We start from the raw sequence: 25,625 nt of genomic DNA on the forward strand, positions 1-25,625 counted from the left end.
ACAAATTTTGCAGCATTGTGTACTTGTAGAGTAGAGGAACAGTTCGGAGACAATTATTGTTTGTATCACCATGCAATGCACCCTGTCGTAAAGCAGCATGTGTGAAGCAATGGTCTCAGGACAGTAACATTTCTGAAATGGACTGGCGTGTCCAGAGTCCCGACTTGAACTCAATGGAATACAACGTCGCCTTCACTCTAGATCTCAGCGTCCAACATCACTGCCTTCTCTGGTTTCGGCTCTTGGGGAAGAATGGACTGCCATTCCTTCACAGAAATACAGGCACCTCATTGAAAATGTCCCCAGCAGAGCTCAAGCCGACATAAAGGCGAACAGAACCCGTATTAACGTCCTCTAATAGGTTCTATTTTGGTCAGGCAGAGTATAGCACGAAGAGGGCAAACCGCAGCCAGGCCATCAGAGTGTTGCACATATCTGAGTACAACAGTTATGTCATGTTATTCTACGAAACTTGTTTTAGTCCTGTGTGAAATACATGTTAATTTGTAGTTTTGGCGGCCTGTGATGACGTACCTCTCGGTGCTCCTGCAGTTTCATGTTGCTAAACACGGCGCAGCGGTTAAGAAGTTGCACTCGCGCCCCCTTTTAGGTTTGCAGTGGTTTCCCCAGGTCGATTACAGCAAATGCTGGGATGGTTCCTTTGAAAAATGCCCGGCAGTTTCCCATCCCTGTTCTACATGCATTGATGCGTAGTGCAGCGAATGGCAATTGAATCTCAATGTAGACAAGTGTAATGTGCTGAGAATACATGGAAAGAAAGATCCTTTATCATGTAGCTACAATATAGCAGGTCAGCAACTGTTAGCAGTTAATTCCATAAATTATCTGGGAGTAGGCATTATGAGTGATCTAAAATGGAATGACCATATAAAATTAATCGTCGGTAAAGCAGATGCCAGACTGAGATTCATTGGAAGAATCCTAAGGAAATGCAGTCCGAAAACAAAGGAAGTAGGTTACAGTACACTTGTTCGCCCACTGCTTGAATACTGCTCACCGGTGTGGGATCCGTACCAGATAGGGTTGATAGAAGAGATAGAGAAGATCCAACGGAGAGCAGCGCGCTTCGTTTCATGATCATTTAGTAATCGCGAAAGCGTTACGGATATGATAGACTCCAGTGGAAGACTCTGCAAGAGAGACGCTCAGTAGCTCGGTACGGGCTTTTGTTGACGTTTCGAGAACATACCTTCACCGAGGAGTGAAGCAGTATATTGCTCCTTCCTACGTATATCTCGTGAAGAGACCATGAGGATAAAATCAGAGAGATTAGAGCCCACAAAGAGGCATACCGACAATCTTTCTTTCCACCAACAATACGAGACTGGAATAGAAGGGAGAACCGATAAAGGTACTCAAGGTACCCTCCGCCTCACACCGTCAGGTGGATCGCGGAGTATGGATGTAGATGTAGATACACCAGTTTGTCTTTTTCACTAACGACTCGTCATCAATGGGATGTAAACGCTTAAGCTTCCGTCCTTCCATGTCACTGTAGCCAAATGTTAAATTTAGCTGATAGAAGAAAATCTTATCCGCTTCTACATCTCCATCTACATATATGCACTGCAAGCCACTTTACGGTGCGTGGGCGAGGGTACCTTGTACCACCACTAGTCATTTCCTTTCTTGTTCCACTCGCAAAGAGAACGAGGAAAAAACGACTATCTACACTCCTGGAAATTGAAATAAGAACACCGTGAATTCATTGTCCCAGGAAGGGGAAACTTTATTGACACATTCCTGGGGTCAGATACATCACATGATCACACTGACAGAACCACAGGCACATAGACACAGGCAACAGAGCATGCACAATGTCGGCACTAGTACAGTGTATATCCACCTTTCGCAGCAATGCAGGCTGCTATTCTCCCATGGAGACGATCGTAGAGATGCTGGATGTAGTCCTGTGGAACGGCTTGCCATGCCATTTCCACCTGGCGCCTCAGTTGGACCAGCGTTCGTGCTGGACGTGCAGACCGCGTGAGACGACGCTTCATCCAGTCCCAAACATGCTCAATGGGGGACAGATCCGGAGATCTTGCTGGCCAGGGTAGTTGACTTACACCTTCTAGAGCACGTTGGGTGGCTTGGGATACATGCGGACGTGCATTGTCCTGTTGGAACAGCAAGTTCCCTTGCCGGTCTAGGAATGGTAGAACGATGGGTTCGATGACGGTTTGGATGTACCGTGCACTATTCAGTGTCCCCTCGACGATCACCAGTGGTGTACGGCCAGTGTAGGAGATCGCTCCCCACACCATGATGCCGGGTGTTGGCCCTGTGTGCCTCGATCGTATGCAGTCCTGAGTGTGGCGCTCACCTGCACGGTGCCAAACACGCATACGACCATCATTGGCACCAAGGCAGAAGCGACTCTCATCGCTGAAGACGACACGTCTCCATTCTTCCCTCCATTCACGCCTGTCGCGACACCACTGGAGGTGGGCTGCACGATGTTGGGGCGTGAGCGGAAGACGGCCTAACGGTGTGCGGGACCGTAGCCCAGCTTCATGGAGACGGTTGCGAATGGTCCTCGCCGATACCCCAGGAGCAACAGTGTCCCTAATTTGCTGGGAAGTGGCGGTGCGGTCCCCTACGGCACTGCGTAGGATCCTACGGTCTTGGCGTGCATCCGTGCGTCGCTGCGGACCGGTCCCAGGTCGACGGGCACGTGCACCTTCCGCCGACCACTGGCGACAACATCGATGTACTGTGGAGACCTCACGCCCCACGTGTTGAGCAATTCGGCGGTACGTCCACCCGGCCTCCCGCATGCCCACTATACGCCCTCGCTCAAAGTCCGTCAACTGCACATACGGTTCACGTCCACGCTGTCGCGGCATGCTACCAGTGTTAAAGACTGCGATGGAGCTCCGTATGCCACGGCAAACTGGCTGACACTGACGGCGGCGGTGCACAAATGCTGCGCAGCTAGCGCCATTCGACGGCCAACACCGCGGTTCCTGGTGTGTCCGCTGTGCCGTGCGTGTGATCATTGCTTGTACAGCCCTCTCGCAGTGTCCGGAGCAAGTATGGTGGGTCTGACACACCGGTGTCAATGTGTTCTTTTTTCCATTTGCAGGAGTGTACATGCGCCTCCGTATAACCTTAATTTCTCTTACCTTCGTGGTCCTTACGCGCAGTGTGTGTTGGCGGCAGTAGAATCGTTCTACTGCCAGCTTACAATGCCCGGTTCTCTAAATATTCTGAGTAACGTTACTTGAACAGGACGTCGCCTTCCCGCCAGGAGTTCCCATGTGAGTTCCCGAAGCATCTCCTTAACACTCACGTGTTCTTCGAACCTACCGGTAACAACTCCGGCAGCCCGCCTCTGAACTGCTTCCACGTATTCCTTCAATCCAACTTTGTGCGGGTACTATACACTCGAGCAGAACTCAAGAACGGATCGCACTAGTGTCCTGAATGCGGTCTCACTGACAGATAAACCATACTTTCCCAAATTTCTGTACCATTCGCCTTCCCCACTACAATCATTATGTGCTTGTTCCATTTCATATCGCTTTGCAACGTTACGACTAGATATTCAATCGACTTGATGGTGGCAAGCGACACACTACTATTGCTGTATTCGGTATTAAAGGTTTTTGTCCTACTCACCTGGAATAACATTTTTCTACAGTTAGAACTAGCTACCATCCATCACATCAACTATAAATTTTGTCTAAGTCATCTTCTGTCCTCCTACAGTCACTCAATGCCGGCACCATCCCGTACACCGCAGCGTCATCACCTGTAAGGTGGCTATAATTTCACACCTTACAAGCACTAATCCACATACTTTGCCGTGAACTACAAACACCACTAGATATCATTTGATAGGTTGTACGAGGGCAGTTCAATAAGTAATGCAACACATTTTTTTTCTGAAACAGGGGTTGTTTAATTCAGCATTGAAATACACCAGGCTATTCCCCAATCTTTTAGCTACACAACACTATTTTTCAACGTAATCTCCATTCAATGCTACAGCCTTACGCCACCTTGAAATGAGGGCCTGTATGCCTGCACGGTACCATTCCACTGGTCGATGTCGGAGCCAACGTCGTACTGCATCAATAACTTCTTCATCATCCGCGTAGTGCGTCCCACGGATTGCGTCCTTCATTGGGCCAAACATATGGAAATCCGACGGTGCGAGATCGGGGCTGTAGGGTGCATGAGGAAGAACAGTCCACTGAAGTTTTGTGAGCTCTCGGGTGCGAAGACTTGTGCGAGGTCTTGCGTTGTCATGAAGAAGGAGAAGTTCGTTCTGATTTTTGTGCCTACGAACACGCTGAAGTCGTTTCTTCAATTTCTGAAGAGTAGCACAATACACTTCAGAGTTGATCGTTTGACCATGGGGAAGGACATCGAACAGAATAACCCCTTCAGGGTCCCAGAAGACTGTAACCGTGACTTTACCGGCTGAGGGTATGGCTTTAAACTTTTTCTTGGTAGGGGAGTGGGTGTGGCGCCACTCCATTGATTGCCGTTTTGTTTCAGGTTCGAAGTGATGAACCCATGTTTCATCGCCTGTAACAATCTTTGACAAGAAATTGTCACCCTCAGCCACATGACGAGCAAGCAATTCCGCACAGATGGTTCTCCTTTGCTCTTTATGGTGTTCGGTTAGACGAGGGACCCAGCGGGAACAAACTTTTGAATATCCCAACTGGTGAACAATTGTGACAGCACTACCAACAGAGATGTCAAGTTGAGCACTGAGTTGTTTGATGGTGATCCGTCGATCATCTCGAACGAGTGTGTTCGCACGCTCCGCCATTGCAGGAGTCACAGCTGTGCACGGCCGGCCCGCACGCGGGAGATCAGACAGTCTTGCTTGACCTTGCGGCGATGATGACACACGCTTTGCCCAACGACTCACCGTGCTTTTGTCCACTGCCAGATCACCGTAGACATTCTGCAAGCGCCTATGAATATGTGAGATGCCCTGGTTTTCCGCCAAAAGAAACTCGATCACTGCCTGTTGTTTGCAACGCACATCCGTTACAGACGCCATTTTAACAGCTCCGTACAGGGCTGCCACCTGTCGGAAGTCAATGAAACTATACGAGACGAAGCGGGAATGTTTGAAAATATTCCACAAGAAATTTCCGGTTTTTTCAACCAAAATTGGCCGAGAAAAAAAATGTGTTGCATTACTTATTGAACTGCCGTCGTATATATGAATATTTACAGGAGACTGACACTGTCACGTACGCCTTGTAAATAATTGTTAACGCTTATTGCATGAAAGGTGACGGAGCGTCTTTACCATAAAAACGGCGTAATGAATGACTGCCTATACTAGTAGAGGTTGGAACGCCAGTGGAGATGAAATGGCAGGCAGAACTGAAGCTCTGGGTGGAAGGCCCACACAGGTGTTGGTCCTGCTTAAACACAGGAAGTAGCTAGACAGACGTCGTGACACCTGAGCTCTGGAGCACATAGGGTCCTGAATGCCGGCCGCTATTGTAGTAGGGGCCGGAAGGATAACCGGATAATACTTCCGAACTCTGCAAATTTTGGACGCAGGTGAGAATAACGAAGAAACGGCATCTCGGAAACCACGCAGGCTGAGTTATTTCCAAGGATTTTTACTCAGAAGTGTACCATTCTACGAGTATAGGCTTTTCCTCGCAAACTTTCCGCGCTGGACGACAAAAAACTAAAATATGGTTGGTCGGCGTTCGGCAGAATCTGTAGACAGGGAGAATATTCCGTGATTTCGGGAATATGATTCGTTTTTGGAAGCCTATACTAGTGGGGGGGGGGGGGGGGGGGGCTGGGGGGCTGAGCCTTGCTGGGAGGCCAACGGTGGAGAGACGGGGTCTTCCGTTGTGAGCGCCCGTGTGTGATAGTCGCTCGATATCAGCTTTGTTGGCACAGACGGACTTGCTGTCTTTGCTCTCAGGAGAGTTTATTTTTAGAACAGTTAGGCATTGTACTGTTGCGAACCTATACGGTTGCGAACTTCGCCGGCCGAAGTGGCCGTGCTGTTAAAGGCGCTGCAGTCTGGAACCGCAAGACCGCTACGGTCGCGGGTTCGAATCCTGCCTCGGACATGGATGTTTGTGATGTCCTTAGGTTAGTTAGGTTTAACTAGTTCTAAGTTCTAGGGGACTAATGACCTCAGCAGTTGAGTCCCATAGTGCTCAGAGCCATTTGAACCATTTGATTGTGAACTTCACCTCGGAGGTGGAAGTCGTCGTTGAGTGCGCAGCGTTCAGTAATTGAGAGCACTTCCTCTGCCTGCACTTACATTGAGACGTTATCTGAACTCCGTCCTTGTGGCTGGGAGTTCGGGTTTCTCGTCTGTAGAACAGAGAGAAGAAGACAGTATTAGAGTATATTAGTCAGAGGACCAGCTTCTGCCGTCGTAGCGTTTGAAAGAGTTTATTTGTGGCTGGAGTTCTTCCATCGTCGCAGACGAGTACGAGAACCATGACCTCGACGCACAGGACGCAGTACATACGGTGATATCGCAAATTACTTTGGCTTATTAGGGCTATAAAAGCTAAACAGCTGTGATCACGTTAGTTTATTTCTACTGAGGTTCCACACCGAAGATCATCCTTGAAAGTAGTGTATTCTAGTGTTTGGTACTTAGATGATGACAGTCATTTCGCGTTATTGAAATTAGAGCGCGCAGGCATAATAAGGGGCAGAGTTGGGCAACTGATTAGTAATTTTTCTTAGGAAATGTAAACTCTGTAATATAAAGGGTTTTTTAATCTACAATAAATATATAAGCAGGAACAACGTTTATCATTTAGTAGTATTAGTTGCCTTAATCATTCATTTATCTTAAGATGGGAATTTATATGTAAGTTCATTACGAGATCCCAAGATCTGCTTCAGGGGGTAGTCAGACAGGGTCAAATTTTCATTTTAGCGTTTATTATTTCCCGTTTCGCTCATTCATTTTACACCCGCATGGAGTAACATCTTGGTCACCTTGTCCGACAGAGGACTCATGCATATAGAAAATAGCGGCGGCCCTATTTCACTACCCTGGAATCCTCCTGCCGATACCCTTCGTCAGCACTATTTCATCTGTGCCGCAGAACACTACAGTTACTTATTCTGACAACCGAAGTGGTGACAGTTGTACGTAAGCGTCCTGAATAGCTTAATTTTGCACGATGCTGCTGTGTCAAGAGGGGTACATTATAATTTTTCGAGGTTGGGAAGCTGTGTGACAATGGCGATTAAATTACCTTCGCAAATGGCTTGCATCATTTGCAGAATCGTTATTCTTGTGCGATACGAAACCCGGGTCGTCGTTAGCAGATGGGAACGCCCTTGGTGAATAACTCGAATGACCTTCCTGCTTGCATTGTGAGATTATCTCTATGTGATCGCTGAGTGCATTAGCATTGATGAGACTGTTCCAGGGCTCGCCTTGACACATTCTTTCGGTGTAAGGTGACGGAGACAACGACGCGACGCGTTTCCAGGAACTCCTCTCCTGCCGCTTCCTGAAAGAGCTCTGTCAGCAGAAGCCGTTTTCTGGTTACTGCGAGCGATTTAGGGCGTTTTTCTTCGCGGCGGCGATACAACAGGTAAAATTCATTTCGCAAACGCAATCCTTGTTAAAACTAGAGCGACAGTATTTCATTTATCTTGTTGCTGCTTATTTACCCCGACTCAGATGGCACAGATCAAAAACATATTTAGTGTAGGCAGTGTACAGCAGAGAGATAAAGATGGAAGTTGGTGGCCACAGAGAGGTGGGGAAACAGAGTTCAGATTAGGGCTTGTAACGGAACATCCTTCCTAGCATTACTTTTCCTCAACAGTACTTGTCGATACCAGTATTATTTTTCGAATTTTGGAAAGATCAACATTATTTCAGTTGCTTCTCTGAAAACTTTCATATAATTTTATATACAGTATGTTATATTTCAAGGTAAAATTTATGAAAATGAATTACTTTATATAATGTTTTAGTCTCGATGTTATAATCGATAAGTACTAGTCCTGAATGTATACTTAATATTATTACAGTATTTAGAAACATTTGTGTTTAATAACTATTGGCACACTTAAAATTTATATTATTAATTACGCAATACTGTTCTGGTTACTCTGTTTATTTCTGGAATCATTTATGAAATGATAATCGAAAGTAATAATGTAACAGAAACTAGTAGAAATTCATTTGTTAAGAAAAATTGTAAACCTTTTGGAATATGGTTATTTCCGCAGAGTGTGAGAGTCTTAAGTATACCTCTGATGTGATCGGACGTATTTCTGTATTCTGTGCGAACAATGTAATTTCGGCTTTGTTAATGTGGAAAACCAAAGACTGTATGATTTACTAAAATCTGCGAAAATATATTTACGTAAAAAAATTCTGCAACAACAATCTTAAAATCTATTTAGATCAATCCTACCATGAGGACATACCATGTGACATTTTAAGCATCAAGAATCAGACCCCTGGACAAGGAGAACTGGAGCCAACTCTGCATGACAAGCTAAGTAAACTAGAAAGTTTATTGCAATCTTCGCTCCTCTCAAATCTTCATAAAAGGCCAATGTGGACAATAGATAGAATTAGGAAGGACCGGGGGGGGGGGGGAGGGGCGGGGGGGGGCAGGTTACGGACTGTTGATATAATATCGATATTATTACCGAAAGATATCGATATACAAAGGAGATACTTTTTTCAATGTCATATTGATATATCGATATCGAAAGGGCACTAGCGAGTGCCGATACTTTTATTTTATATTTTTTCACAATTTTCGTTGAATATCTGAAATTGTTCTTTTGAAACTCTACAGACCATAATAATACTTTCCGTGATTTCCCTAAATCGCTCCAGGTAAATGCCGGGATGGTTTCTTTCAAAGGGCACGGCCGACTTCCTTCCCCATCCTTCCCTAATCCGATGAGACCGATGACCTCGCTGTCTGGTCTCCTTCCCCACAACAACCAACCAACCATAATAATACTTTCACCGTGTGCAAGACTCTTACTGCTTTTTGAGCTTTTACCAAGTCCAGTCTTTCTGTTTTACACTGTGAAGCAAATGTAGATGGCACAAAGAAGAAGTACGTTTGCACTTGCGGGAGGCGGTGTGACTGGAATAAAAATATTTTCGATGTGAAGAAATGGCACACCAGTTGCGTTAAAAAACAATTTTTAACGCAGATAGTGTGTTATTTCTTTACATCGCAGTTCTTCAAAACCAGCTGCTGAAAATGATGAACAAAAATCTAAATAACAAGATTGGTCTTTGCGGTGGACAAAGACGTGTATGGGGATATGCTAACGTAACCGGCGCTTGGCGATGCCAATAGAAACTGTAACGTTTAACTTCACAACGCAATTTTGGACTGCGTCTTCTAGATCGGTGGCGTTTGCAGAGATGAAGAAACAGGGAAGACGAGATGAAGAGTTCCAGGCAAATCCGATATGTGACGAAACTGAACGGCCCTTTTGTTGTGCCACTTCCATGAAGTTACCATTGTTAGCAAAATGGTTATCACCAAGCGTGGACGTGCATCGTTTTGCTTTCAATTCATACGCTAAGGGGGATAAGCAGGCTGCTAGCCTGTTAATGTAGAGAATAGCTAATAATAAAGCAATACTTAAATATACAGCTCTAAAACTGGCAGTATATTTACAATGTGCAACCTATATTTTAACAGTCCGGTCAATATATCGATGTGCCGATTCTTTGTTTAGAAACATCGAAAGGCAGTGACGATATCTATTTATATATCGATATATCGGATTCCTGATATTTTTAAAAATATCAACAGTCCTAGTTCAGATTTCTTCCCCTACAACGCTAGTGTTGGATACTGTGATAAGTATTTGTCCGACCGATCCCTCCCACTACTGACAAAGAACTTCATCTGTACAGTTGAAAATTGTCACAAAAATAGTGTCTCATGTTGGAGGAAAAGTGAAGAGCAATGTAATATATTGGTAATTTGCACTTCGGACTATTTTTGAAATCAGTAGCCAGTATTATCTACGTTAATACTTCCTATCTTACCTTATGGTGTGAGGCGGGGGATACTGGTAAGGGGGGCATTACCCCCTCATTCCTGTATGATTTGCACATGTGTTCCATCGGACTCAGATCAGGCACAGCCGTTGATCTCAGTGACAGCTTATCCGGAATCGAACACCTATCTGGTGTAGCAAGAAAAGTGATCCATCCTACCAGATGATACTGTTCCATTGATCCACGGTCCATTCTCGATGATCCCGTGTCCACTGCAGCCGTAACTGACTGTCTTTGCTTCAATACTGCCGCCTGCACCAGCATTGTACTGTGTCGTCAGATCTGCCACAGTTCGGTGCCTGCTCTACTTTAGATAGCGGGCAAGCTTCCAAACTGCAATTCTGCGATGAGGCAGTGACGTATAGCACGTTGTCATCTACTCGCACTTTCACCGTCCTTCAACCACTTTCCATAGTTGCTCGCAACAGCCGGCCGTGGTGACCGAGCGGTTCTAAGCGCTGCAGTCCGGAACTGCGCGACTGCTACGGTCGCAGGTTCGAATCCTGCCTCGGGCATGGATGTGTGTGATGTCCTTAGGTTATTTAGGTTTAAGTAGTTCTAAGTTCTAGGGGACTGATGACCTCCGATGTTAGTCCCATAGTCCTCAGAGCCATGTGCCATGCTCGCAACAGTAGCACGCAAACCGCGGACCAGCTTCAGCGTTTCCGAAGTGCTCGTCCCTAGGCGCAGCAATATAACAGTTGAGTTCACTACCTTAGGCCTGTATCGCAGCTCGAATAATTCCCAAGTCATGTCCGTGTCCGCCTCGTTTATGCAGGATGATTCCGTGATGAAGTTACAAACTTTCAGGGATGATGGAGAAGGGTATATGAGCTGCGTTCAAAAAATTCCGGAACAAAAAAAAAATGTTCAAATGTGTGTGAAATGTTATTGGGCTTAACTTCTAAGGTCATCAGTCCCTAAGCTTACACACTACTTAACCTAAATTATCCTAAGGACAAACACACACACCCAAGCCCGTGGGAGGACTCGAACCTCCGCCGGGACTAGCCGCACAGTCCATGACTGCAGCGCCTGAGACTACTCGGCTAATCCCGCGCGGCCAATTTCGGAACATTCGTAATTTTGCGCCAATAGTGTGTTGGAGTGAAAAGCGGTTGGCATCCGTACACACTCCTGTGTTTAAGGTGTAACTGCCAGAAGTTCGTTGTATGTCTTTTAGTTATTGTTCAGTGCTGTATTGAGTAGAACATTCTGTCACACAGTTTGCGAATTTCGACATGGCAGAGTTAGAGGAGCAACGCATCTGCACTGAATTTTGTGTGAAGCTCAAGAAAACCTTTACAGAGACACACAAAATGACCCAAGAAGCCTACGGTGAATGGTTCACACGGTTTAAAAATGGACTGATGGAAGTTAAAGATCACCATCGTTCAGGACGCTTTTCGACGTCTACCGACAACGCTCACGTCAGGAACGTCAACGAACTGTGCGTGGCAATCGAAGACTGACTGTCCGAGGGATTGCAGAATAATATAACATTTCAGTTGGATCATGTCATGAAATCCTGACACAGCATTTTGGGATGCATCGTGTTGCCGCCAAGTTCGTCCTACGGCTCTTGGGTCAGGACCAGAAAGACCTTCGACTCGCAGTCTGTGAAGAGCTTTTGTAATGCACAAATGATGACGAGATGTTCCTTAAACAAATCATAAATGGTGATGAAACGTGGGTCTACGGTTATGATGTTTAGACCAAGGTTGAATCTTCACAGTGGGTCGGGAAAGGTTCTGCCGATGCCATGGTGATAGTTTTCTTTGACTTTGAAGGATTGGTTCATCATGAATCCAGGAACAAACCGTTAATTGATTGTTCTATCGGGACATGTTGATACGCCTTCGAGGAAATGTGAGAAGGAGACGACCTTAAATGTGGCGACACGATGAATGGCTATTGCATCACGACAACGCACCCCCACATTCATCCCTGTTGGTGGGTGACTGTTCCACAAAAAACGAAATCACTGTGCTGCCTCATCCTCCCTACTCTCCAGACCTGGTCCCTGCGGTTTTTGGGAATAAAAAAAAGCTGAAAATCCCCTTGAAAGGACGAAGATTTGCAACGACAGACGAGATAAAAGAAAATTCGCAGAGCGCGTTTAGCGCGATCCAGCAAGAGGCATACCGAGACTGCTTCCTGAAGTGGAAACGGCATTGGGAGCGGTGTAGTAATTGTGGAGGAGAGTATTTCGAAGGAGGCCATGCACGATAAGTGAAAGGTAAGGCTAGAAAAATTTTGTGGACAGAGTTCCGGAACTTTTGGAACAGACCTCGTGTGTACTTACGTAGTTGGAACTTAAACACTGGCAACACTGCTGTGGATACACTATGAAATTGAATCTACTATTGGCACTGATAGTACACGTTGTTGACATACCTACCCTCCCTCTGAGCAAATGAACTCGCCCGTCCCACTTCAACGGTGTGCGCACAATCGAGGGGAAAACAGTTACTTGTGAGCGAGCGGTCTAACGTAACGGTGTAAGAATGTGATGCTGTTATCCTAACGCATTACGGTGCTCCACGGCAGACCGTCAATGCACAGTATTACTGTTCGTTTTTGGAGCATCACCTGCGACCAGCTTTGCGAAAGAAGCGGCGTCACTTTCTGCGCAACCCACCCATCATTTTGCACGACAATGAGCGGGCGCATACAGCTCAAGCTATAGCTGCTCTGTTCGATCGATGGGATTGGGAAGTACTGTACCATCCACCATACTCCTCGGACTACTTGATTCTGAAGATGAAGGAACCACTTCGTGGCATTCGCTTCAGAACTGTTCCAGAGATTCGACAGGCAGTAGACCGCACCATCAACAGAACAGGCTCTGCTAACAGTATACCACGCCTTCCACATCGCTGGCAACGGGTTCTACACAACGCTTGTGACTACTTTGAAGGACAGTAACACATGCAAACATGTAACTCTTTTGTATCGGTTGTGAATAAATAGTTGCAACTATTTAAGTTCCAACGGTGGCGGCAGGAAGGGCATCCGGCCACCCCTAAAACTAACATTGCCAAATCCGTTCTCACCACTCCGACCCTGCGATCGCTGCGGGACTATGGCGTTAGCGGAAGAAAGGAAGAAAGAAAGAAAGAACTATTTAAGTTCCAACCCTCGTATATGAGCTAAGGGACCCAGGTCCGGAATCAATAGAGCCAAAAGTTGTAAGAGAAAATCGTTCTGTTACCTCTGACAGCGGAATAAACGTACTGGCACTGTTGTTGCTAAGATTTTAGGGTAGACAATCCCGACGAGTACTTAGGTCTAGAGGATCGGATAACATCCCATCTAATCTAATGCAGATGTCGTACGGTCTACTAACATGAGCCGACAGCCGGCCGCTGTGGCCAAGCGGTTCTAGGTGCTTCAGTCTGGAATCGCGCGACTGCTACGGTCGCAGGTTCGAATCCTGCCTCGGTCATGGATGTGTGTGATATCCTTAGGTTAGTTAGGTTTTAAGTAGTTGTAAGTTCTAAGGGACTGATGACCTCAGATGTTAAGTCCCTTAATGCTCAGAGCCATTTGAACCATTTGAACTAACATGAGGCGTCCTGGTGTGCAACGTCTGTACTGTAGTCGACTGCAGTCTGTATTTGCAAGTTGAAGTACTAACTTTGATCTGCGCTAACCAAATGGGGTTGCAACCGATGAAGGAAATTGCTGACATGGTTTTCGTGTTTGGGCAAGAAATTGGAAGCAGCAGAGAAGCGGAAAGGTTCAACAGGACCAAATGTTCGCTTAGAAAACTTCAGCTTTGACCATGTTTCCAAAATTGTCCCAAACATTAAGTGATACAGGGGAAATGGTACAACGACCGAGGAGGAGGATGAACTACATGGACATCCGACAAAGAAAATGCAGTGCTTGGTCGAATGGTTGAGGCACCTGCAATCAGCACTCGATCATTGCACGTGAAACGGGTAGTGAGTGGCTTTACACTCCTACCATCCAGAGACAGTGCTAGCTTTGAATCTTGCTGACTGTGTTCAGCCAATGGTTCTTGAAACACCTTCCAGTTGATCATCACATTCCTGCGTTTTCACGGATGAAGCCTATTTAACCAGAGGTGGAACGGTAAATAGTCGCAATAGTCGTGTTTGGGCCGATGAGAATCGCCACGCTGCAGCTGCTAGGGGCTGTCAAGACAAATTAGCCGTCAACTTGTCGTCTGGTGCAATATCTTCTGCCCATTCCCCTGCCCCCCACCACCCCGCTTAAATGTACAATTATTCCCTGTGTTCATCAGAGAGATGCTACTCAGGTTCCTGAAACTCATCTCACTTGTTATTCGGCATGTGGTTCCATCATGATGCAGCCCCACCTCATTTTGGACTGAGGGCTCGTAAACACCTGGATCAGACATTCCCTGAAAAGTTTATAGGCAGATGAGGTTCTGTTCCGCGGCCAGCACGTTCACCTGATCACACCTCACTTATTTTCTTCTTGTGGGTCCATTGTCACGAACGAGACAACTATCGAGACAGAGGAGAAGAATTCTCGCTGACTGCGACACTGTTCAAACGGCGCCAGTGATGTTAGAACCGGCATGACAGAAGTTTGTGCAACGATGCTTTGCCTGAATTCACGGTGCAGGATGCCATTTTGAATACCTCTTGAAAGTGCAGCAGCTTGTGAAACTAGTGTAAGAAAATTGAATTCTTTATTGCTGTGCCGGCCGATGTGGCCGAGCGGTTCTAGGCGCTTCAGTCCGGAACCGCGCTGCTGCTACGGTCGCAGGTTCGAATCCTGCCTTGGGCATGGATGTGTGTGATGTCCTTAGGTTAGTTAGGTTTAAGTAGTTCTAAGTCTAGGGGACTGATGACCTCAGATGTTAAGCCCCATAGCGTTCAGAGCCATTTTTTTTATTGCTGTACCACATAGGATTTTCGGAGCTTCTGACATCAAGGTTGGCGCGCCGTTCCTAGTCTATGAACAGGGGAAATTATATGCGATTATTAGGAAGTATTTAGCGGGAATTCTGTTCGTCATGACCAGGATTCTGAAGTTAGGACCCTTAATTTGAGTCTTGCGCGGGGGTAAGGCGGAACTTGAGTAGATTTTGGCTTATACCTTTTCCACTCGGTCGTTTCCTAACTAGGATCTCTTATCTCAAAGTAATACGCTTACCATTCTCCGCCATCCCTGAAAATCTGTAACACCGTCACGGAATCACCCTGTATACTTTCCGTACCGCCTTACGTGCCTGCAATTCCAGCAGGTTGCGTTCAATCTCGCAATGGGTTGTAGTCAAAGAATTTTGACTCATTGGAGTACGTTGATAATCTTACGACACCGCTTCCAACGGGTAATTTTAGAGAGTCTGATAATGGCCACTGGCCGGTCAAAACTGGGAACTGAATTTAGAAATGTTTATTATGTATATGCTTGAAAGAAAATAAAAGAATGGAATGTGAACAAACCATAGTACATGTGCCGCTGGAAAACCAGAGTGCACGCAGGCTGCAGGCTAGCAAGCATGTACATTAACAAAAAATTAATGGAAATGAAACTCGCCTGCCCAGAAGTAACTGCACAGCTTTTTCCGACATCGTTGCTTCGCACTTGGCTAAACTGGCTTCATTCCATCAGCAAATGGAAACTAATAATCAGCGTTAAACACTAATTTCGTTAAAGGAGAGTTCTACCGAAACCAGTTTTGTGAATGACTTCATAACCCTCGCCGATGAGGAGAGCGTAAAACTATACTGGAATTTATGAAAGACAGGAAAAATGCGAAGACGATAATTGCTTAACTGCAAGCTTTTACATGTTATTGCAATTGACTCGCAGCGATATGACGATAGCATCAAGACGAGTATTTAATAATATTGGATTATTCTCATCTTCAGCAGACGGTGCTCTTACAAAAAGCTTCACGATATCGTAATTTAATAATACGGTATGACTGTATATTAATACACACGACTCATACGGATCACTACACTTTTTACTTTCTTAGTAGACTTAATGTCGACCACAAGGCCATTAGAACTTGAGCCTTAGTTCAGTTGAAAAGCCATGCATCAGCAATTGCGCTACGACTTCTCCGTGAGACCTAAACCAATGTACCCTATGTTGTACAGCACTATTAGAATGTCTATTATCCTAATGCTGTCACAAGTCTATCAGAAAACAACGAGTTATGGCCGTAACAAATATATTTGTGTTAATTCTCTCCTCTTTATTGGCGATTTTTCCCTTGTTCAAAGTTCAAATGGTTCAAATGGATCTGAGCACTACAGGACTTAACATCTGAGGTCATCAGTTACCTAGAACTTAGAACTACTTAAACCTAACTAACCTAAGGACATCACACACATCCATGCCCGAGGCAGGATTCGAACCTGCGACCATAGCAGTCGCGCGGTTCCGGACCGAAGCGCCTAGTACAGCTCGGCCTCTGCAGCCGGCTTGTTCGAAGCCTTCATGTCCTACATCACAGCTTATTATCATGCAAATGTAGATGCGCTGGACCAAGTCTGCACTTAACATGTAATAAGAAACTACGCTCCTGAGATTACTTTACTCAACCTACTCAATTTCCATATAGAAAAGGGAAAAACGACTGAACCATAATCACTCTTATCCTATGATCCCTACAAACGTAGTGGTAGCGTTATGGTCGCACAGTCTTCTTTGAATATAGATTCCCGAATAAGGTTTAACGAGAACTACATTGTATTTCTTCCATGGCATCCCACTTTAGTTACCCATGGATTTCTGTTACACTTTCTTAAGGGGTCACATCGACTTGTTAACGTTCTAGCAATGAATCTCTGAACTTGATGTCAGTTGTCATAACTTCTTGATAAGGCACCCTGAACACTAGGACAATAGTCCAGAATTGTTGGCACTAGTGCCTTATATGGGTTATCCTTTTCAGATACAATGCGTTCTCCCAGAACATTTCCCTTCACCTTTACATATACTGATCGTTAATTTTATAGCGGTCAGACTAGAAGTGGAGGTAATGTCACAGATCTATTCTTTAATATCGTATGACACAAAATTTACTCCCTAAGCAGACGTTAAAGGGTACAAAACACACGTGTTCCTCGTCGTAATACAAAAGTGTGATTACAATCCCTGGTCGCTAATGACCAAATTCGATCTTGTGCTGAAAATAAAATTGTCTCTTACCATTTATCAAAATTCAGAGTATTTACAGTGCAAAACAAATGTGGCACTACTGTTGTAACGTAATTCTTCTACAGCAGTAAAAAAAATGACATGCATATTGGCCCTACTGATAATCAAGATGCGTAAAGACTTCTTCTGTGACCCTACAAAATACGCAAGGCACTACAGCTGACCTAACTTACATCTTAATGATGGGAATAGTCTGATCTTTGTACAAAAGTAAATAACGGTATTACCATGTTTAAACTGTTTATATTATTTGTCAAAAATTCGTCTTAGTTTGTCTGCATCCGATATCAAAGTCAACGATAGATTATAGCATCCCTCCATACCAGGGTAAAACATTATTTAAATGCACAGTGTCTGTTGCTTCTAAAGAACAGACACCATACTGATTCAGCAGCTGTGAAACACTGTCTGTAAACTGAAGGGGGATCACTGCTAACAGCAGCAGCAGGACATTAGGCGGAATCAGCGACGACGAGTGAAAACGTGTACCGGACCGGAATTCGAACCCAGGATTTCCTGATTACTAGGCAGACGCGGAAATCACGGCGCCAACCGAGACACAGCGTTATCGCAACTACCGGACTGTCTGGGTATGCCTCACGGACGATCCACACTCCCATCAAATGCCACCCTATCTGCAGTCCCTGTCCATTATAGTCCTGTTCGCTACACAGAGTTCCCACAGTAGTTCGGATGTACACTCCTGGAAATTGAAATAAGAACACCGTGAATTCATTGTCCCAGGAAGGGGAAACTTTATTGACACATTCCTGGGGTCAGATACATCACATGATCACACTGACAGAACCACAGGCACATAGACACAGGCAACAGAGCATGCACAATGTCGGCACTAGTACAGTGTATATCCACCTTTCGCAGCAATGCAGGCTGCTATTCTCCCATGGAGACGATCGTAGAGATGCTGGATGTAGTCCTGTGGAACGGCTTGCCATGCCATTTCCACCTGGCGCCTCAGTTGGACCAGCGTTCGTGCTGGACGTGCAGACCGCGTGAGACGACGCTTCATCCAGTCCCAAACATGCTCAATGGGGGACAGATCCGGAGATCTTGCTGGCCAGGGTAGTTGACTTACACCTTCTAGAGCACGTTGGGTGGCACGGGATACATGCGGACGTGCATTGTCCTGTTGGAACAGCAAGTTCCCTTGCCGGTCTAGGAATGGTAGAACGATGGGTTCGATGACGGTTTGGATGTACCGTGCACTATTCAGTGTCCCCTCGACGATCACCAGTGGTGTACGGCCAGTTTAGGAGATCGCTCCCCACACCATGATGCCGGGTGTTGGCCCTGTGTGCCTCGGTCGTATGCAGTCCTGATTGTGGCGCTCACCTGCACGGCGCCAAACACGCATACGACCATCATTGGCACCAAGGCAGAAGCGACTCTCATCGCTGAAGACGACACGTCTCCATTCGTCCCTCCATTCACGCCTGTCGCGACACCACTGGAGGCGGGCTGCACGATGTTGGGGCGTGAGCGGAAGACGGCCTAACGGTGTGCGGGACCGTAGCCCAGCTTCATGGAGACGGTTGCGAATGGTCCTCGCCGATACCCCAGGAGCAACAGTGTCCCTAATTTGCTGGGAAGTGGCGGTGCGGTCCCCTACGGCACTGCGTAGGATCCTACGGTCATGGCGTGCATCCGTGCGTAGCTGCGGTCCGGTCCCAGGTCGACGGGCACGTGTACCTTCCGCCGACCACTGGCGACAACATCGATGTACTGTGGAGACCTCACGCCCCACGTGTTGAGCAATTCGGCGGTACGTCCACCCGGCCTCCCGCATGCCCACTATACGCCCTCGCTCAAAGTCCGTCAACTGCACATACGGTTCACGTCCATGCTGTCGCGGCATGCTACCAGTGTTAAAGACTGCGATGGAGCTCCGTATGCCACGACAAACTGGCTGACACTGACGGCGGCGGTGCACAAATGCTGCGCAGCTAGCGCCATTCGACGGCCAACACCGCGGTTCCTGGTGTGTCCGCTGTGCCGTGCGTGTGATCATTGCTTGTACAGCCCTCTCGCAGTGTCCGGAGCAAGTATGGTGGGTCTGACACACCGGTGTCAATGTGTTCTTTTTTCCATTTCCAGGAGTGTATTTGTGCGTTGTGGGAATCTCTAACTAGCGATCAGGAGTATAATGGACAGGGACTGCAGATAGGGTGGCCCTTGATGGGAGTGTGGAGAGATTCCCAAAGGAGGTCGGATGTATTTGTGCACAGTGGGAATCTAACTAGAGAACAGGAGTATAATGGAAGGGAGTGCAGATAGGGTGGCACTTGATGGGAGTGTGGAGAGATTCCCACAGGAGGTCGGATGTATTTGTGCATAGTGGGAATCTAAGTAGCGAACAGGAGTACAATGGAAGGGATTGCAGATAGGGTGGTGCTTGATGGGAGTGTGGTGCGATTCCCACAGGAGGTCGGATGTATTTGTGCATAGTGAGAATCTCCAACTAGCGAACAGGTGTATAATGGACAGAGACTGCAGATAGGGTGGCCCTTGATGGGAGTGTGGAGAGATTCCCAAAGGAGGTCGGATGAATTTGTGCACAGTGGGAATCTAACTAGAGAACAGGAGTATAATGCAAGAGAGTGCAGATAGGGTGGCACTTGATGGGAGTGTGGAGAGATTCCCACAGGAGGTCAGATGTATTTGTGCACAGTGGGAATCTAACTAAGAACAGGAGCATAATGGAAGGGAGTGCAGATAGGGTGGCACTTGATGGGAGTGTGGAGAGATTCCCACAGGAGGTCGGATGTATTTGTGCACAGTGGGAATCTAACTAGAGAACAGGAGTATAATGGAAGGGAGTACAGATAGGGAGGCACTTCATGGGAGTGTGGAGAGATTCCCACAGGAGGTCGGATGTATTTGTGCACAGTGGGAATCTAAGTAGCGAACAGGAGTATAATGGAAGGGACTACAGATAGGGTGGTGCTTGATGGGAGTGTGGTGCGATTCCCACAGGAGGTCGGATGTATTTGTGCATAGTGAGAATCGCCAACTAGCGAACAGGAGTATAATGGACAGGGACTGCAGATAGGGTGGCCCTTGATGGGAGTGTGGAGAGATTCCCACAGGAGGTCGGATGTATTTGTGCACAGTGGGAATCTAAGTAGGGAACAGGAGTATAATGGAAGGGAGTGCAGATAGGGTGGCAATTGATGGGAGTGTGGTGAGATTCCCACAGGAGGTCAGATGTATTTGTGCACAGTGGGAATCTAAGTAGCGAACAGGAGTATAATGGAAGGGACTGCAGATAGGGTGGTGCTTGATGGGAGTGTGGAGAGATTCCCACAGGAGGTCGGATGTATTTGTGCATAGTGGGGATTTGTAACTAGCGAACAGGAGTATGATGGACAGGGACTGCAGATAGGGTGGCGCTTGATGGGAGTGTGTAGAGACTCCCACAGGAGGTCAGATGAATTTGTGCGTAGTGGGAATCTCCATGTAGCAAACAGGAGTATTATGGACAGTGACTGCAGATAGGGTGGCCCTTGATGGGAGTGTGGAGAGATTCCCACTGGAGGTCGGATGTATTTGTGCATAGTGGGAATCTCCAACTAGGGAACACGAGTATAATGGACAGGGACTGCAGATAGGTTGGCCCTTGATGGGAGTGTGGAGAGATTCCCAAAGGAGGTCGGATGTATTTGTGCATAGTGGGAATCTCCATGTAGCAAACAGGAGTATTATGGACAGTGACTGCAGATAGGGTGGCCCTTGATGGGAGTGTGGAGAGATTCCCACTGGAGGTCGGATGTATTTGTGCACGATGGGAATCTAAGTAGCGAACAGGAGTATAATGGAAGGGACTGCAGATAGGGTGGTGCTTGATGGGAGTGTGGTGCGATTCCCACAGGACGTCGGATGTATTTGTGCATAGTGGGAATCTCCAACTAGCGAACACGAGTATAATGGACAGGGACTGCAGATAGGTTGGCCCTTGATGGGAGTGTGGAGAGATTCCCAAAGGAGGTCGGATGTATTTGTGCATAGTGGGAATCTGTAACTAGCGAACAGGAGTGTAATGGACAGGGACTGCAGATAGAGTGGCCTTTGATGGGAGTGTGGAGAGATTCCCAAAGGAGGTCGGAAGTATTTGTGCACAGTGGGAATCTAACTAGAGAACAGGAGTATAATGCAAGGGAGTGCAGATAGGGTGGCACTTGATGGGAGTGTGGTGAGATTTACACAGGAGGTCGGATGTATGTGTGCATTGTGAGAATCTCCAACTAGCGAACAGGAGTATAATGCAAGGGAGTGCAGATAGGGTGGCACTTGATGGTAGTGTGGAGAGATTCCCACAGGAGGTCGTATGTATTTGTGAATACTGGGAATCTCTAAGTAGCGAACAGGAGTATAATGGACAGTGACTGCAGATAGGGTGGCCCTTGATGGAGTGTGGAGAGATTCCCAAAGGAGGTCGGATGTATTTGTGCTCAGTGGGAATCTAACTAGAGAACAGGAGTATAATGGAAGGGAGTGCAGATAGGGTGGCACTTGATGGGAGTGTGGAGAGATTCCCACAGGAGGTCAGATGTATTTGTGCACAGTGGGAATCTAAGTAGCGAACAGGAGTATAATGGAAGGGACTGCAGATAGGGTGGTGCTTGATGGGAGTGTGGTGTGATTCCCACAGGAGGTCGGATGTATTTGTGCATAGTGAGAATCTCCAACTAGCGAACAGGAGTATAATGGACAGAGACTGCAGATAGGGTGGCCCTTGATGGGAGTGTGGAGAGATTCCCACTGGAGGTCGGATGTATTTGTGCATAGTGGGAATCTAAGTAGCGAACAGGAGTATAATGGAAGGGACTGCAGATAGGGTGGCCTTTGATGGGAGTGTGGAGAGATTCCCAAAGGAGGTCGGATGTATTTGTGCACAGTGGGAATCTAACTAGAGAACACGAGTATAATGCAAGGGAGTGCAGATAGGGTGGCACTTGATGGGAGTGTGGAGAGATTCCCACAGGAGGTCAGATGTATTTGTGCTCAGTGGGAATCTAACTAGAGAACAGGAGTATAATGGAAGGGAGTGCAGATAGGGTGGCACTTGATGGGAGTGTGGAGAGATTCCCACAGGAGGTCAGATGTATTTGTGCACAATGGGAATCTAAGTAGCGAACAGGAGTATAATGGAAGGGACTGCAGATAGGGTGGTGCTTGATGGGAGTGTGGTGCGATTCCCACAGGAGGTCGGATGTATTTGTGCATAGTGAGAATCTCCAACTAGCGAACAGGAGTATAATGGACAGAGACTGCAGATAGGGTGGCCCTTGATTGGAGTGTGGAGAGATTCCCAAAGGAGGTCGGATGTATTTGTGCATAGTGGGAATCTGTAACTGGCGAACAGGAGTATGATGGACAGGGACTGCAGATACGGTGGCGCTTGATGGGAGTGTGGAAAGATTTCCACAGGAGGTCGGATGTATTTGTGGATATTGGGAATCTGTAACTAGCGAACAGGAGTATAATGGACAAGGACTGCCGATAGGGTGGCCCTTGATGGGAGTGTGGAGAGATTCCCACAGGAGGTCGGATGTATTTGTGCACAATGGGAATCTAAGTAGCGAACAGGAGTATAATGGAAGGGACTGCAGATAGGGTGGTGTTTGATGGGAGTGTGGTGCGATTCCCACAGGAGGTCGGATGTATTTGTGCATAGTGAGAATCTCCAACTAGCGAACAGGAGTATAATGGACAGGGACTGCAGATAGGGTGGCCCTTGATGGGAGTGTGGAGAGATTCCCACAGGAGGTCGGATGTATTTGTGCACAGTGGGAATCTAACTAGAGAACAGGAGTATAATGGACGGGAGTGGAGATAGGGCGGCACTTGGTGGGAGTGTGGAGTGATTCCCACAGGAGGTCGGATGTATTTGTGCACAGTGGGAATCTAAGTAGCGAACAGGAGTATAATGGAAGGGACTGCAGATAGGGTGGTGCTTGATGGGAGTGTGGTGCGATTCCCACAGGAGGTCGGATGTATTTGTGCATAGTGAGAATCTCTAAGTAGCGAACAGGAGTATAATGGACAGGGACTGCAGATAGGGTGGCCCTTGATGGGAGTGTGGAGAGATTCCCAAAGGAGGTCAGATGTATTTGTGCATAGTGGGAATCTGTAACTAGCGAACACGAGTATGATGGACAGGGACTACAGATAGGGTGGCGCTTGATGGGAGTGTGTAGAGACTCCCACAGGAGGTCAGATGTATTTGTGTGTAGTGGGAATCTCTATGTAGCAAACAGGAGTATTATGGACAGTGACTGCAGATAGGGTGGCCTTTGATGGGAGTGTGGAGAGATTCCCAAAGGAGGCCGGATGTATTTGTGCACAGTGGGAATCTAACTTGAGAACAGGAGTATAATGCAAGGGAGTGCAGATAGGGTGGCACTTGATGGGAGTGTGGGGATATTCCCACAGGAGGTCAGATGTATTTGTGCACAGTGGGAATCTGAGTAGCGAACAGGAGTATAATGGAAGGGACTGCAGATAGGGTGACCCTTGATGGGAGTGTGGAGAGATTCCCACAGGAGGTCAGATGTATTTGTGCGTAGTGGGAGTCTCTATGTAGCAAACAGGAGTATAATGGACAGTGCCTGCAGATAGGGTGGCCCTTGATGGGAGTGTGGAGAGATTCCCACAGGAGGTCAGATGTATTTGTGCACAGTGGGAATCTAAGTAGCGAACAGGAGTATAATGGAAGGGACTGCAGATAGGGTGGTGCTTGATGGGAGTGTGGTGCGATTCCCACAGGAGGTCGGATGTATTTGTGCATAGTGAGAATCGCTAACTAGCGAACAGGAGTATAATGGACAGGGACTGCAGATAGGGTGGCCCTTGATGGGAGTGTGGAGAGATTCCCACAGGAGGTCAGATGTATTTGTGCACAGTGGGAATCTAACTAGAGAACAGGAGTATAATGGAAGGGAGTGCAGATAGGGTGGCACTTGATGGGAGTGTGGAGAGATTCCCACAGGAGGTCGGATGTATTTGTGCACAGTGGGAATCTAAGTAGCGAACAGGTGTATAATGGAAGGGACTGCAGATAGGGTGGTGCTTGATGGGAGTGTGGAGCGATTCCCACAGGAGGTCGGATGTGTTTGTGCATAGTGAGAATCTCCAACTAGCGAACAGGAGTATAATGGACAGGGGCTGCAGATAGGGTGACGCTTGATGGGAGTGTGGAGAGATGCCCACAGGAAGTCGGATGTATTTGTGCATAGTGGGAATCTCTAAGTAGTGAACAGGAGTGTAATGGACAGGGACTGTGGATAGGTGGCGCTCGATGGGAGTATGGATCGGCCATGAAGCGTACGCAGATAAGTCTGTGTAGTTGCGATAACATTGCGTCCCAGTTGGCGCAGTGGCTAGTAAACAGGATATTGCGGGTTCGAATCCTTGTCCGGTACACACTTTCGCTCGCTTCCACTGATTCCGCCTAATGTCCTGCTGCAACTGATAGCAGTGATGTCCCTTCAGTTCACATATAAAAAATTTATCTTGCAGCACAAAAGGTCTGTTGTTTTCTGGTGACAATTCTACATCTAAATTGTCTGTATATTTTGTGAAATAGTCGTTTTAGTTAGGCTAAAAACCGGTACCAAAGAAATTGATACATTGTAGTGACCTCACGCTACACGTTTGTTGCAATAGAAAACGTTTGTCGTCTTCGCCCGTTTATACACACAGTATGTTACATTCTTTTATATCCAGGACCGACTGCAGGTCCATGCCTCATTCATTGATCCTCTGCAGGTCGTCCTCTATGTCGACTTTTGATGTTCCAGCCCTTTTGCAGACTAGGGAGCCGTCTGGTACAAGCTTTTATGGAGCTGAGGAAAACGACGAGTTTTAGTATATAGTACAGTCAAAGTAAAAATGTGTGTATTAAAAACCTAAATATTTCTGTGCAGGCCCTGATTTCTCTTAAAGTAACTCTGCAGTGTGCTGCCAATAAGTGGGCAAATGTTATAGGAAATAATGCTGTCCTGCAGATATGATACTAAGAACATATAATTGTTACTAACAAATAGAGGAAGTTACTGTTCAATGCACCATTGATAATGTGATGTACTCTTAATGGAATGGATGAAAACTGTTTCTAATTGTTTAATACATCCTACATATTTGGTGTCAAGAAAATTAAACAGGATGGTGCAGTTGATCTATGAAACATTACGTCAGTAAATTTTGTTTCAGCTCACTCCATTTGTTTAAAGGATGGTGGAGGTTGCTACCGCTCAGTTGCGCTATTAGTACAATGACAGCAATTGTTTAAATATAACTTGTGTGTTCTGTACATAGTGTGTTGAAGAAAGATGAATGTTAAGGAAAATAAATGACTGTGATCAAACCCTGTGCC

This window comes from Schistocerca nitens, chromosome 2 (assembly GCF_023898315.1).
Source record: "Schistocerca nitens isolate TAMUIC-IGC-003100 chromosome 2, iqSchNite1.1, whole genome shotgun sequence".
Classification (NCBI taxonomy): Eukaryota; Metazoa; Arthropoda; class Insecta; order Orthoptera; family Acrididae; genus Schistocerca; species Schistocerca nitens.